The following is a 15375-nucleotide window of genomic DNA, read 5'->3' as shown; positions in this document are numbered from 1 at the left end:
TGGAGGTTCTACTGTATGAAGGAACTGCTTGTACTGTATCTATCACTTTCATCTATCCCTTAGTATGTTGAACCGTTGGGGCACCACACATAATCTGTCAGCCGTCTTTCTCCATTCCTGTCTTTTGCTGGACTTGAATCTCATTTACTGACAGGCCTGTCCATTCTTTGATGTTGTCTTCCCATCGCTTTCTGTCTTTCTCTTCTTTTTTTCCCTGTTACTGTTCCGTGCAGGAAGGTTTTTGTGAGCGCTGAGGACCTCGTGATATGGCCAAACAGTTTTAAGTGTACGTGTTTTATTAAAGTTGTACAATGTCCAGCAGCTCGCGACCCAGTTGCCGCTGTGATCCTGTGTCGAATCTCCAGGAACTATACATACGTCAGATGGATCTCGAATTTTTGAAACTTTTTGAAAATCTTGATTTCTTGACCCGCCTGTGGAATAAAACGAAACAAATGTGTGCTCAAGTAGTAAACCTACATAGGAAGTAACATGCACCCGAGCCGTTGGGATGTCCTGTTGACTTGACGCTTCGTTTCGCAAAGTAGATAGATCTAATTTTACGTGTAATTAGCGAACTCTACTAAAACAGCCAACCTCGTTTTGATGCCTCAGACATTAGGCTAATCAACGCGTGCCATGTTCAGAAAATTCTAAAAGCCAGTGCCGCCATGTTAGCGTCTCTTTGACACGTGACCAAAGGTTTTGCTCTTTTTTTTTTTTTTAAGCATTGACACAAAAAACAGTTTTAATACATATACAGCTTCATCATACACTAGCGTCTAAAACATCCTCACATAGTTTCTCTCTCTCTCTCTCTCTCTCTCTGTATATATATATATATATATATATATATATATATATATATATCCAGGACGGGGTAGTATAAGTGTAGAAGAGAAGGAGAGGGGGGAAGAGTGAGATAGAGTAGACGCCGAGAGAGAGGGGGAAAGCCTCTTACGACGAAATCAAATAATCTAATTTGAGCCGAGAGGAGATTCCCGCTGTTTGCTAATTGACCATCGTTTCTCTAAGGAAGGACTTTCAGAGATAGACTAAAACAACATTCTGACAAGGAGAGGCAGGAGAAAGAGAGAAAAAAAAATGAGTTAGATGGGAAATGAGGAGGAGGAAGAGGATAATGAAGAAAAAAATAACACAGTATACATCAATCATGCTTCATTTTAGATAAAGTCTTGTTAGACTGACCTACAGTATAGTGGTAAGAAAGAAAAAAAAAACATTTGCTGCAGTTCTTAAATAAACTCTGACATTTGCTGTGTGCAAGTAACTTCAGTTCTCAACAGTTGATACCGCAGAGATTTGAAACTCACACACCAAAAAACACGAACTTAAGAAATATAGATTTAGGGAATTTAGTTTGGATGAGAGTACCTGTTAACTAGTGCGAAGTCTAGGTTGACGTGTGCTTAAAACACAAAAGTGGTGAGTCAGTTTCTGATTGAATGCCGAGAGATGTATTGTTTTGTTCTTTTAAAAACTGATCAGAGAGAATATATGTAAGGCCGATAATATTAGTTTTTGTTTGTTTAGAAACATTATTTATTTTTCCAAGCAAAAATAATTAACGTAGGTCTTTGAGATTTAGATTATTTTTTTTCTGTATTAGGATTGCATATTTCACCAGTGGTGCTTTTGATAGGAAAATATAACCATTTGCAACTCATACAATTTAATCGAAGAGATTAGAGAGTTTGTGTTTTCATACAAACTCAGAGTCCACCCATATGTCATCTGTTTGGTAAGCTGAGCTGGTAATGAGGCAGGTTTCAAAATGTTTAGCACCAATATCAGAAAGAATAAAGTAAAATCTATTAAAAACCACAACGTCATATCTCTCCATTCAAAACCGACGTGTGCGGGGTGAAAGTCTTGCTGGGTGGATTGTTTAGCTTGTCCTCTTTGATTTCTTCTTATAAATATTACTGCTTTGTTTATATCTAAAAGTATTCAATGAACTGATTGTTATGAAGATATGGTTGAGTGTGAACCTGGCCTGATAGATGAGATGGAATGGTCGTCTATCTGCAGGTTATTTGCGAATAGTCCATATCTTAATTCCTGACCTCTGAAAGAAGTCCTTTCCTTTGATCGACTTTTTAAGAGATCCTTTTCTCCAATGGTGCCCAGACCACTCATGATAAATAAATAATGTTTTTAAAATGTATATAATAATGTTCATACAAGATGCATTCTTTCTCTTCCCCCCCCCCAAAAAAAAAAGAACCGTAATCAGTAAATTACTACTATCCAAAGACAGAAACATTATCACCTCCCTTTCTTTAAATATAAATAATTGTTTTTCTTTTTAATGGTATATACTTGTATTTAATATTTTATATATTTTAGAAGATAAAAATTAGCTGTTGCAAAATAACTTTGCAAACTGCGAATTATCATGATTTTTCAATATCTACATAGGATATACGAACGGACAGGCCACACAAAAGTCATTGTAGCCTCTTTCTTTCTAATTGAAACCAAAAGAATATTTTAATGGCTTAACCGGAGATAATTTAAAAATATGACCTTTAAACTCAAGTTGGTTAAAAAAAAAAAACTGGCAATTTTATGTTTTCACTTGCCAGTTTACATTAAAATTTTATCTTCAGTCGTCAAAAATAGAGATATATGTCCAAAATAATTATTGAAAAAGGTGTTTCACATAGACCCCAAAATAATCTACACATTTAGACTCTCCATGCTTTATGCATATTAACTTTCCGATAACAAAAGTATTCGCTTTTTATACCAGACAGAGAAAGAGAGAGAGAGAGAGAGTTAATATAGTCTTTGTAAAAACAACAAACATTTTGCATGACGATTACTACAGTTGTATTTATTTGAGTTGCACCCTGTCAAGGTGTGTTTTACAAGGTTAGCTAGGGGATGAGACAATTAACCGGGTTCCCCCCCCCCCAACGGTTGGCTAAAGTCTCAATTAAATGGCGGCAATGGGCAACACGCACGAAGTAGTAGGCCTACATGTTAAACAAACTTCAATTAAATGGCCAACGACCATGAAAACATTTTAATACTGAAAGATGAATGGAGGATGAGTGTTCATATACGTTACAAATCACGTTACAAATCACGTTACAAATCACGTTACAAATCACGTTACAAATCACTTTACAAATGGGACTTGTTCTTTCGTGCAGTAATAATTATGCAAATATAACACGCACTCGGTGATTCGGCCCAAGAACTCCAACACTAGACAATCGGATACATGGCTCTACACTAATCAAGGCCTGGCTCAACCTGTTCAAGACTTGGCTCAATCACGGCTCCAAAGTCAGGCTTAATAGTAGACAATAGCCCCAAACCTAACACCCTGAAACTTAGAATAAGCCAAGATCTATCGATGCCGCCAAACCAAGAAACGTCATACCAAAAACAACTTCACAAGAGGAAGTATAAGAAACTAAGACGTGACGTTTTACACACGCAAGAGTCACGACAACAAATCCCAAACACAAAACAACCACAAGTATGACAACAACAACAACAAAACAACCACAAGTATGACAACAACAACAAAATAAAAGCATGCGTAGAAGACGCATCCCCAATTCAGTCACTATAAAACTAAAAGATGTTTTGCAAATGACTTGGATATATGTAAATGAGAAAACATTAGTAGAAAACGAGCTGATGTACTTTTAAGAAGACCAAAAAAGTCACCGTTGATCAAGGCTAAGCAGTCTAGCCTATTTCTATGTGCTCGTCACTCGCTAGTGGCACTAATGTCTTTTGACAGGACACGCGTTCTACTGCAGTGGAAGACTTGAGACCTCTGTCTGAGGGAGTGAGTGGGCGCCTCCAGCTTGTTTAGTTACACTTTAGGGAGGAAAAAAAAAGGAGGGGTGGGTATAAGGTAAAGAAGAAGCTTGCAGTGGAAAGGGAAGGGGGAGAGCGGCCAACTCATCATCCGACCATCAAGCATGTCATCCATCACATCTGTTATGGATACTGGTGTCATGAATTCTGGTGTCATGGATACTGCGGTTGGTCGTAACAGCTCACAACATAAACTAACAAAAGCTAATAATAGTGTAGATATTCTTGAAAATATTGTTTGGATTCTATCACATTTAGTTATCTTTTTTCTAAGTCTAATCAACAATATGGCTTTCGGTTTAAATGATTACGTTTTAATTGGTATTCATAGGGGCCTATTACTGAATAAACAGTTTACAAACCAATTAAAGAAAACATCAAATAACTGTACAATTTTGTTTCAGATACAGATACCTCATGGCCTTCACTAGTGGACTTCTTTGGACAGACATCTTTCATTGGAACTTAATTCGATGACATTTGATTCAACAGTGACACGATGTGTGCCAGAGAAAAGAGGATGATCCAGACGTCCAATCAAACATTCTGTGATTGATAAATAAACAAAACAAACCTTTATTGACCTTCCAGGTCTGCTGTTTAAAACGATATTTTTATATTGATATAATTGATTATTTCACATATTTTCTATTGAATGTTATTTTGTTCTGTTTGGACCTATATAGGCCTATATATATATATTCGTCCTCTCCCAAGTGCCACTTCGATATATATACATTTTGTTGGAGTTCGTTTTACATGTCCACATCTGGCGTCGCTCGAACTCCAGAGGTAAAGAAAAAGGTGAACAGTATAATTTAACTAAGAAACAATAGGAACTCGAATCTTCGGAATTGACTTTTTTTTTTAAACGTATCTTCCCTTTTCTTTCTTTTCTTATGCGCTGGTAATGTGCATGAACAGAAGACATATAATCAGAGTGATAGTTCCGTATTATCTATTAAAATAAGTGTTTCTTTAACCAGTGCCTGTGGGCCACATGTGGCCCTATGACAAACAATTTCATTTAAGTTTCGCATGACTTTGTAGCAATGTTTCACAATTTCTACAATGTTATAATATCCAACACAAACTTTATAGGTTATAAATGATTGAATATCTGAAAAAAATCTTTATAGGTAATAAATGATTGAGTATGTAACACAATCTTTATAGGTAACAGATGATTGAAACATGTAGCCAATATAATTTTTGTCACAATTAGATAAACTCATGTATGTGACTAAAGACATGTCTTTTATTTCTGGAAATAAATAACCAGCCACATTTGTGTAAATTTTTATTTGCATTCTTGTAAGGAATTTTTTTTAACCATAATTTATTACAAGTTTGTTTTTATCAGGCTTTGAATGAGCTAAATAACAATGTATAGCCATATGAGCATTCTTTACTTTGAGTTTATATACTATATAAAATGTGTGGCCTGATAAACAAGTGCAGTCTGTTGTGTGCCTTGAAAAACAAACTGCCTTTAATGGTATGGATAGTATACACCTGTCGTCTTCATTAGACTAGGTTAAGTAAAGCTCCCCTGTCTGACCTTGTGATCTATAAGGCAGATGATGTAAAGGTCATCTGTTTGTTGTGGTCTTCGGTTAACGAGGGTGTCATGTGGCCAGCACAACGAACAACCGATTTTCCTTTCCTCAACTAATGTCAGACCCGTTACAACTGAGTGGACTCAGAGGTGCCCTAAAGATACCGAAATAAAAAATCCCAGTCCAGGATTCGAACCAAGGATCCCGCGGTTCTGAAGCCAAGCGCTTTAACGCCCCGCCACCTCGCCTTCATGTCGTCCTCGTTATTATAAAATAACTTTTGTTTTTCTTTCATTTGTATAACCTGTAAGCATGAGCTAGTATCACGTGATATGTCACATGACTAACCTTGAAGAAGTACACTTGAGACAGTCGTCTGATAGTGGAACGTTTCTAAGAACTTCTACATGCCGCATCCTAAACTAATTTAGCATGTGGAATATTGTGTAGAAGTCTTTAAGCAGCATTACAGTAAGGACTATAAGAACATTCTCTAGAAGTATTTAGTTTTGATGTAAGAATTATAGTTACCAGAAACTTGCATGGAGACTAAAGCCTTACAAAGGAAGACAGAAAAAAAAATTAATTAAAACAAATAAAAAAAAAACAGACTTATAAATAAATTGATGAAACACCAGCCAATCAAATCCTTTAAAATTACAAAATGAAGTTGTTGTTTATTTTCTCAGACATTTTGTTCAGATCATACTTTGTGAACAGAATGCTCCTGATTGGACCAATGAAATGTCTACTTCCCTGCTTTGTCCTGTGTACAAAATTCACAGCTCTAACAAGTTTTGTACGAATAGACTTAAATCTGTACAAACATGTACGAATAGACTTAAATCTGTACAAACATGTACGAATAGACTTAAATCTGTACAAACATGTACGAATAGACTTAAATCTGTACAAACATGTACGAATAGACTTAAATCTGTACAAACATGTACGAATAGACTTAAATCTGTACAAACATGTACGAATAGACTTAAATCTGTACAAACAGGTACGAATAGACTTAAATCTGTACAAACAGGTACGAATAGACTTAAATCTGTACAAACAGGTACGAATAGACTTAAATCTGTACAATAATCCAGATTCTTGACGGAAGTTGTCAAAAGGAAAACGTGTCATATTTCTGTCCAGCAGACCACTGAGTTAGACCACTGAGTTAGACCACTGAGTTAGACCACTGAACAACAGTTCATTCCTATAGCTTCTGTAGGCATGATAACATGTCATTTTGAGTTGATAATATTTCAAGGATTTCATTTTTTTTTTCAAGTTATGCCATTGCAGTCAACAACAGACAGATAGACAGACATTTTCCAATTGTAGACCAATGTCTGCTAGACAAATAGTGCTCACAAAAAGATTTTGGAACTAGTTTCACCCAACCAGTGGCGTAGCTACCAATGTGCGGGTGGTGCGGGCCGCACAGGGCACCAAGTGGAGAGGGGCCCCAAAATTCCCCCAGTGTGTATTAATTTCCTATTTCCCTGAGCGTTTCAGTAAAAACGACTAATTGTATGGACACGAACAAACATAAACTGCTGTATTTTAAACATGAACTAACGATTTATAAACTAGTCATGTCGCTATTTTCTTTCATCTCCTTGACTATTTATTCAATACAATGTAAGTTATAGAACAGTTTGAATCTAATTTACTACATTTATTTCGGACACACGGTACATGTTGTTACTACACTGATCGATGCTCTGTAATATAAAGAAGAAGAAGATAGGCCAACCTTTTTTTACTTCATTGTTTAGTCCATTGGTTTAATCTAGATATTGAGTTTACAAATATATTTCTAAACTCTATCTCTTAACATTTGTCTTAATTTATTCATTTCTTTATGATTCTTAATAGTTTAATTTTTGAAATAATTCTATTGTAATGTCAATACTTTTTTGCTGTTCAGTCTTTTAATTTTCTCACCTATCTTGGATTTTGGGCTCCTGTATTAACTGAAATTAATGATGCGCAAGTCTACCTTCAAAAACAAGGATTGTCTATTCGAGACTGCTCACTCAAACTTAAAAACATTAGAGACATTTTTAAGTAGTAATCGAGAGGACATCGCTGAAGCCAGCATTACCTTTGCCGAAAGCGTGTGCTCAGATCTGAGAATCAGTACAGAACCTCAAAAACGTATGGGCTATAAGAAAAAGATGCCTGGTGAGAAAAGTGACTACTCTGTACTTACACACAAGAGCTACGAAGGGAAATTTATTCTACCTTGGACAGGATTGTTCCAGAAATAATCACCCGATTCGAGCAACTTCATGATGTAGCAGATAGATATGAATTTTTGTCGCCTTCCCAGCTATTAAATCCTCAGGTCGAAATCAATCTCGATAGTACTCCTAGCGACATTGATAAAAACGAATTTCTGCTGGAGCGAAAGAGGCTTCAACGGTTTGTCACAGTTTCATCAGAAGCCTCCGAACTTCCAAAACATGGACCTGTTGAGCTCTTGAATTTTATAAATAAATATCAGCTAGATGATTCAGTCCCGAATATCGTCCTAGCTATTAAATCCTCAGGTCGAAATCAATCTCGATAGTACTCCTAGCGACATTGATAAAAACACATTTCTGCTGGAGCGAAAGAGGTTTCAACGGTTTGTCACAGTTTCATCAGAAGCCTCCGAACTTCCAAAACATGGACCTGTTGAGCTCTTGAATTTTATAAATAAATATCAGCTAGATGATTCAGTCCCAAATATCGTCATCATGATTCGCATAATTTTGACTATTGCGGTAAACGTCGCTACATGCTAGAGAAGTTTTTCCAAACTTAAACTGATCAAGAATTACTTGCGATCAACGATGACAAATTGACGACTCACTAATTTGTCCATTTTGTCAATTGAACAAGAGCTGGTGGAAAAAAATGGATTTCGATAAAATTATTGATTCTTTTGCCAGCAAGAAAGCGCGTAAAATTCATTTGTAGTATGTTTATGTAAAAGTGATTTTTTTGAATTAACAATATTTGATTTATGAATACATATTATTTTGAACAGGTTTTGCAATGTTATTAATTAGTTATTTGTTGGTTGTTTTTTTTTTTTTTTTTTTTTTGGGGGGGGGGGGGACATCAAGATGAGATACCGCACCAGGCATCATATCCTCTAGCTACGCCACTGCACCCAACTCAGAATAGAAATAACCTCAAAATATCAGAGTCTAAGAACCTTCGTTAAAACAAAGAAAAAATAGCGTGATCATTGTTTTAAATTGTGAATGAAACAAATTTGTTTGTTAAAAAATACTTTTTTTTTTAAACTAACTCTCTTGTATCAAAAAACAATACTCTCCAGAAAACTATAAACCAAATGAAATTATTGTTAACACAAGTTCGAAGTTTTATTTTTAAACATCGCCCGCTTCTTCTTTCTATCATCTTCAATTTCATTCTCTCTCTCACACACACACATGCTCTCTCTCTCTCTCTCTCTCTCTCTCTCTGTTTCCCAATAATTTATTATCTTCTAATTACTTGGCTATAAAAAAACAAAGAGAGTGAGAAGGCGTTGCGGAGGGATATATATTTTGTAAGCTGAGTTCTAGGTGTCACGTTTGTAGTGAACACTTCAAAACATGTCAGTCAATGTCCAATTAGTTTTGACACACAGGTCAAACAATCAAATGTGAGTTGAAGAGGTGGGGGGGGGGGGGGTGAACACATTAATTAGGAGACAATCGCAGGATGAAATGATGCAATAGCACCTCTAACTGTCTACAAAGTTAAGAAAGAAGACAGAAGAAAGAAAAAGAAATAAAGTGAGACATAGAGAGAGAGACAGAAAGAAAAAACGAGAAATAGGTAGAGAGAAAGAGAAATAGATAAAGAAGAAAAAAGAGGCAAATCGAGAATGAGATGGAGAGAGAAAGAGACAGAGAAAGAAAGAAGGGAAAGATCACGAGAAAGAGAAAACAAGAGAGATAGAGAGAGAAAGATTGAGAGAAAGAATTAAATAAAATAGGCAAGAAATGAAGAGAAAGAAAGACACGACGGGAGGAGAGATTAAAAGAGTTTTATCAATGTCATGAGTTCAAACATTTCTTTAGAATACACTGACGATGAAAGTATTTTGTGTGTTCTCTCTATATATATAATATTTTTGTTTGTTTCTGCATGAACGTTTGCATGTATGTGTGTGTGTGTAGATGTGTGTGTTTGACGTTGGGTCCTACAAGAGCAGCGTATGACGTCATGAGTAAATCTGTTAGTCTTTAACCACAAAATGTTTCATCAATAACCATATGACTAAAATATATATACTCACACCAAGACATGGTACTACCACAGAGACGTGAAAACTAAGAATATTTGTAATATAACATAATTTATCACCTTTTTAAAAATATGTATTAAAAAAAAGCTGATGTAAAATACTATTAAAAGGGGGCATTATTGTCGTTTGACCAAATAGGAGATTCATATGGTTTACTAATTATGCTCGTTTGTTATCAAGCTAACTATACTACAAGTCGGTGACGAAGTGTATTATAATGTGGGTTTTCTACCAATACCTTTTTTTCCACTATTAAATTCAATTTAAAAAAAAGAATAACAATGCAAAAAATGGCCAGAAAGAAAATGGAATCACGTAATAATTCACTAATTTTAGTATTTTATAACATCGGCCACTATATTATGGTATGAAATTATTCACATCAATTTACTAACTTCTACAATCAAACTGGTTACGGACAGCTTATTATTAGAAGGGAGAGCACATTTTCATAGGGAGAACAATAGTCCAGCTACTGTTAAGAAGTTATCTACCCTTTGTAGTCAGATAAGAGACCAATGTAACTAATTCGATTTTTCCGAATATTCGCATAGAGTTATCGTTATAGTCAGTACAGGAATTCAAAGAGGTTAGAAATCATTTTTTGAAAGATATAGCCTTTTATAATTATAATACATCGTATATATCATTATAAGTCTAGACCCATTTTGTCAGCCTGCATTAACATTAGTTTGTTCCGAAATCTATTAAGAACGTATTTATTTTTTAAAAAAGGATGAAGTTTATCTCCAGTGACACAACCGATACTCCTTTGGATAAGGCTCTCTGGAGAGAGTAGAGTGATTACCTTCTAAGAAAATAATTATCACTCAAGTGTCTGGGAGCATGGGCGTAGCCAGGGGGGGGCTTTGGGGGTTCAACCCCACTCCCCCCCAAAATGAAATCCTGGCTACGCCCATGTCTGGGAGGAATGCTGATGTGCCGGTACAACAGAATAGAAAGAACACAATGTAAGTATTGTTGAAGTTGGCTACATAAGCACTTAGTATTAACCTAACGAACTATTGCGTAGCTAGAGATTTGAGGGCCCGGGTGGCTTGACCTCTTTAGGGGCACTGCATTTTTACATACCACACCATGACATGAGATAATGGAGTAATATTTAATGCCAAAACAAATTTCGGACACTCATCGTTTTTTTTGTAAATTCAATCTCTGCGATAAATGGGTTAGATGGCTTAGTAATAGTTGATCCGTTTGGTTGATCTAACACCAGTGGCGTAGCATCCATGGCCCGAAGGGGTTCAATGAACCCGGGCCCACGATTATTATGGGCCCACAGCCTGTGGAGTAGCAGCAATGGCGCAAAGGGGTTCATTACACTTGGCCCATGACTCGTTCGGGCCCATGTGAGAACTTACGGATGACACTAAAGTCCTGATGTTCACGAATTAAAATTTCAACACAGCTGCTAATTATTCAATTTTTTCAAAGCTTAATTTGTTTCTTTTTTTTTTTTCTGTATTTAAAATGTCAGGTCTGACATCATATCTGAATGGGTGCACTGTTGAAGTGGTAACAACTGAATTGTCAGTTGTGATTCAAAAAACTATTGTGTCCTAGCCATTGAAGTATATACCTTGAAATTGTGTAAAACACTCATTTCAGACAACAGCGTCCGCGGAAGTCTTCATCACATTGTTTTGTTGTCCTTGTATTTTGAAAAAATAATGTTAATGTAATCATTAGAACAGAATTTAAAAAAATAGAATTAGATGAAATCTAAAAAAATAAAATAACATTAAATATTCAACAAGGAAACCAAACACCAGAATAAGTTACATATATATCCAGGGGCGGACTGGGTATCAAAATCGGCCCGGGCATTACCATATAAACCGGCCCACAAATGGTATGTCATATATTTTCTGGTGGGGGGGGGGGTTTACCCCACTCTGCAATTTATATATACATATATATATATATATATATATTAGTGTGTGTGTATATGTAATTAATCTTCATTACATTCTGATGTTTCATTCTTTCAAACAAAATTTTCTACCCTAGAAGAATACTCTCTTCCTATAATTAGTGGAAAGACAGTACACACCGCCAAAGTGCAGCTAGGGAGTCCGAGGGAGCGCTTTGAGCTTCCCCCAGTGGATTCTGGGGCGAAGCACCGGAACCAAGCATCAGTTCCGTTATTTTAAGCTTTAAAAATTCATATTCTGAGGTACCTGGTATCTACAGTGCAACTAGCCTGCTAAAAAATTTCAAAAACCAAATCTGTTACTCAATGGAGTCCAGCGGCTGGTAGAAAATGGTAAAATTCTTTAGTTTTTGTATTGGAGGGGGAAAGGAAACCACAAAAACCCTTTCAGCTACGCTCATGAAATTTGGTGACTGTAGTTTGCTCAAGTTGGCTGCACTGGGGCAGTAAGTAAAGTTTCCCTTTCTGACAATGAGGTCTGAGGCAAGTGATGGTTTGAAGACCTTCCCCTCCCGGCCATGCCCATGTGTTATATTATAGGTGTAAGCCTAATTCTCTACAAAATATATAAAGTTTGATAACGCATCGAAAACTAAATGTATGCATTCGTAGGATTACATAATGTATTCTATTTATACATGTATGTAGTCTGAAAACTATAAACAATACAATAGCAGCCTAAGGAGATTGAAGCTTTTTGGTATTACTTATAGATTACAGACTTTTCTTCTAAAAATAAGATTGTTACGTCTAATGCATTTCATGTGTCAATCTAGTCATGCATGTTGATCTGTGACTTAAAATATGCTAAATCATTGGTTTTCCTGGCTGACTCAGGCAACCCATTCCATTAAAAGATAAGAGAAAGCAGAATTGCTTCCTCCTAGTACATTCTCAAAAACGCGATTTGTATATGAATATATACCATGACCCATTAATTAAAATATATATCTCCTTTCATTAAATATCGGATGTGACAGCATAATATACATTTTTGTAATTATTGTAATAATTTTCATCATTAATGACTTCATACTAAGCATAAGTTAGCCATTAATTACAATAGTATAAAAATTGATTTAGATCTAGATTTGTTTTTAATTAAATTTTTTTTTCAAGCCTTAATTGTAGTGTTTTTAGATCTATGTTATTAAAATAAACAAAAAGAAACTTACTTTTCTTTTCAAATCGCAGAAAGTAGAGCTTTATACCAATATTGAGCTGTGAATAAGTTGGGTGGTTTGCAATTTCGCGGCTGTGTGTATGTGTTCAAGTTAATTTCTATTAAGCATTGTTAAAGAGCTAATTGTCGCGCCAATTTTTTTTTAACCTCTCTCATCCCTCTTTTTGGTTAAATTTCATTGGAACCATTAAAAGACGGGGGAGGGAAGGAGCAAAAAAAAAATGGAAGCGCCATCAAAGGCCCATGCCGACCAGCAAAACAATTAGGCCAAACACAGCCTCGAAGACATCAAGTGGAATCTTGTTTTGCTAATGATAATACGTACAGTGTATAGTGTATTTTTCTAGTTGAATTTCAAACAAAATTAATTGTAATAAGAATTTAAAAAAAAAAAAAAAAAACATGTTCGGGCCTTTGTGTCTTGCTGCTGTCACTTTTTTAAAAAGTTGTCTGCATTGAATTTTTTTTTCTTTGGTCGTGACTAGACCGGCCCATTTGGTACCGGCCCATCGGGCATTTGCCGTTTGCCCATATAGCCAGTCCGCCCCTGTATATATCGTTAAAGTTGAAATGTTTGTTCTGTTACAATGAATGGCGAAACCAAATTGGGGAGCAGGTTTATAACAAAGATGTAGAAGATAGATCTCAAAATCAATCATGGAATATTGTGATTCTATGACCAATGCTTAGTTATTGTTTTGGTCCATAGTTCTTAAAGAAAGTTAACATCATTATATTTATATCAGTACATGGTTATGGAATAGTATCTTTCGGAAATGAATGCCTGTGTATTACCTGTGGTCGGAACGATGTCGCCACACACACTAGTTCTACCAAAAGGTAAATAAGTATATGGAACACTGACCAATGCTTGGTATTTGGTTCACAGTTCTTAAAGAAAGCCATCACCAATATATTTATACAAAAACCTCTAACCAGGTTTTATTTAAAATTATTATGAATATTGAAATTTGACAAGAAGCCCCACAGATTCAAAACGAGATAACAGACCTGTTGGGCAATGCAGTTCTGGAAAATATACCGAGGTCCAATCCTCACAATTTTTCTGAGAGCACTCAAGACATATTAGAAGTTGATCAAATTAGCATTATTTAAAAAAAAAATGTTTTGCGATCTCCGATAACGGAATACTCCATAAAAAATAGCAATGAGAGAGCCACTTCTAGGTTTTCGTTTTTGTGAGAACCAGACGTCTGCAGAATTGGCGGAACAAATGATGCAAGCAATGAATAACCCCCATTTATCCTTAAATAAATTGCGAGGCTAAAGCTATGATGTTACCTCTAATAAAAGTGGATAGTAGGACCACATTGGTCTTCGAGTATTGCTTCATCAAAAGAAGCCGCTTGCACATTATGTTCACTACGCTTACCATGACTTAAAATGGTCTTAACTCCGTCAGCTGTGTCCAAGACGTTGCAGATTTCTAGGACTTGCTTGCTAGGTGATTTTTGCTCATAGCATCTCAAGATGGGCGCGTCTTGAATCCAGTAGGAAGAGCATAGCTTATAGTACACACAAGGTGGTCATCAAGGAATGATTCGGGTATTTTGATGTACTAAAGCTGCTTACACAAATTACTTTGTGTTTCTCAAAGGAAAAAGAACGCCTGAAAGCTGCAGCCCTAAAAGAAAAAAAAGAACTGCTTATTGTGTCGAGTACTAAATTGTAAGCGCGGTCAGCGTTGAGTTCGAAATGTTGAAAAAATGAGGAGCAAGATCTACATAAAGCATAAAGTATTGGAATGTATTTTAGTTAATATATTCAGATGACTCAATTGTTCTGTCACATTATACATTTGTAAAGAGCATTCATTGATAGAGTCAACACTTGATTTAAATTGTATTAAGCCATTAAAAAAATGTTTTGCTTCGGTAATTTTTCTTTTAAAACCTAAATGTGAAATCTGCCCTCATCCTTTAATATGGACTCTCGCCCCTTAATTACTCGACAAAAGAGACACCTCACTGTCTATTTATTCCTATGCTGTTGTATTGGTGTCACGAATGAGGTAGAACTCAAATCTGAAATATTTTGTTTTCTGTTCGCATTTTCTTACATTAAATGGGAATATAATATTTTATATTTAATCACATTTTGACATATTTTATCTTTTAACCTTTGTAAAATAGTGTAACATCTCTGCCAGGCAACTCAACGCCAGAGAAAAAAAAACAGCTTTTGATATTTTCAGCACAAATATCAGATGCTACTACAACAGAGTTGGGCAAAGCTTTTCATTGGTCAGAAGTTCAGATATACTTTTATCCAGTTTTACAAGCTGTGATAGTCTATTAACTTAAGTAAGACGCCTTCTTCCCAGACTTTATCGAATTCTTGTTCCAAGTCAATCCGGACATTCGTTGTTGGTTTCTTTCCTTGGTATCCATCTTTGAGACAATACTATTCAATGCAGCTTTACACAAACTTTCACTTTCGAGTTTATAGTTGGGATATTGTTCTTTCATTTATTTAAAAA

General features: G+C 35.6%; 1 protein-coding gene across 5 annotated transcripts in view; it reads left to right on the top strand.

Moving 5' to 3' along the window:
• The window catches only part of LOC106057202 (twist-related protein-like), a 39125-nt gene extending 33972 nt beyond the window's left edge, over positions 1-5153 (top strand). For all 5 annotated transcript variants that reach the window (XM_056014114.1, XM_056014125.1, XM_056014144.1 and 2 more), the window contains one exon: positions 4269-5153. The gene's annotated coding sequence lies outside the window, so the exon portion shown is untranslated. The remainder of the gene's footprint in view (positions 1-4268) is intronic.
• Positions 5154-15375: the final 10222 nt, after the last annotated feature.

Source organism: Biomphalaria glabrata, chromosome 1, assembly GCF_947242115.1.
Source record: "Biomphalaria glabrata chromosome 1, xgBioGlab47.1, whole genome shotgun sequence".
NCBI classification, from domain to species: domain Eukaryota; kingdom Metazoa; phylum Mollusca; class Gastropoda; family Planorbidae; genus Biomphalaria; species Biomphalaria glabrata.
The sequence above is the reverse complement of the archived record's forward strand: the minus strand, read 5'-3'. Positions and strand labels throughout refer to the sequence as shown.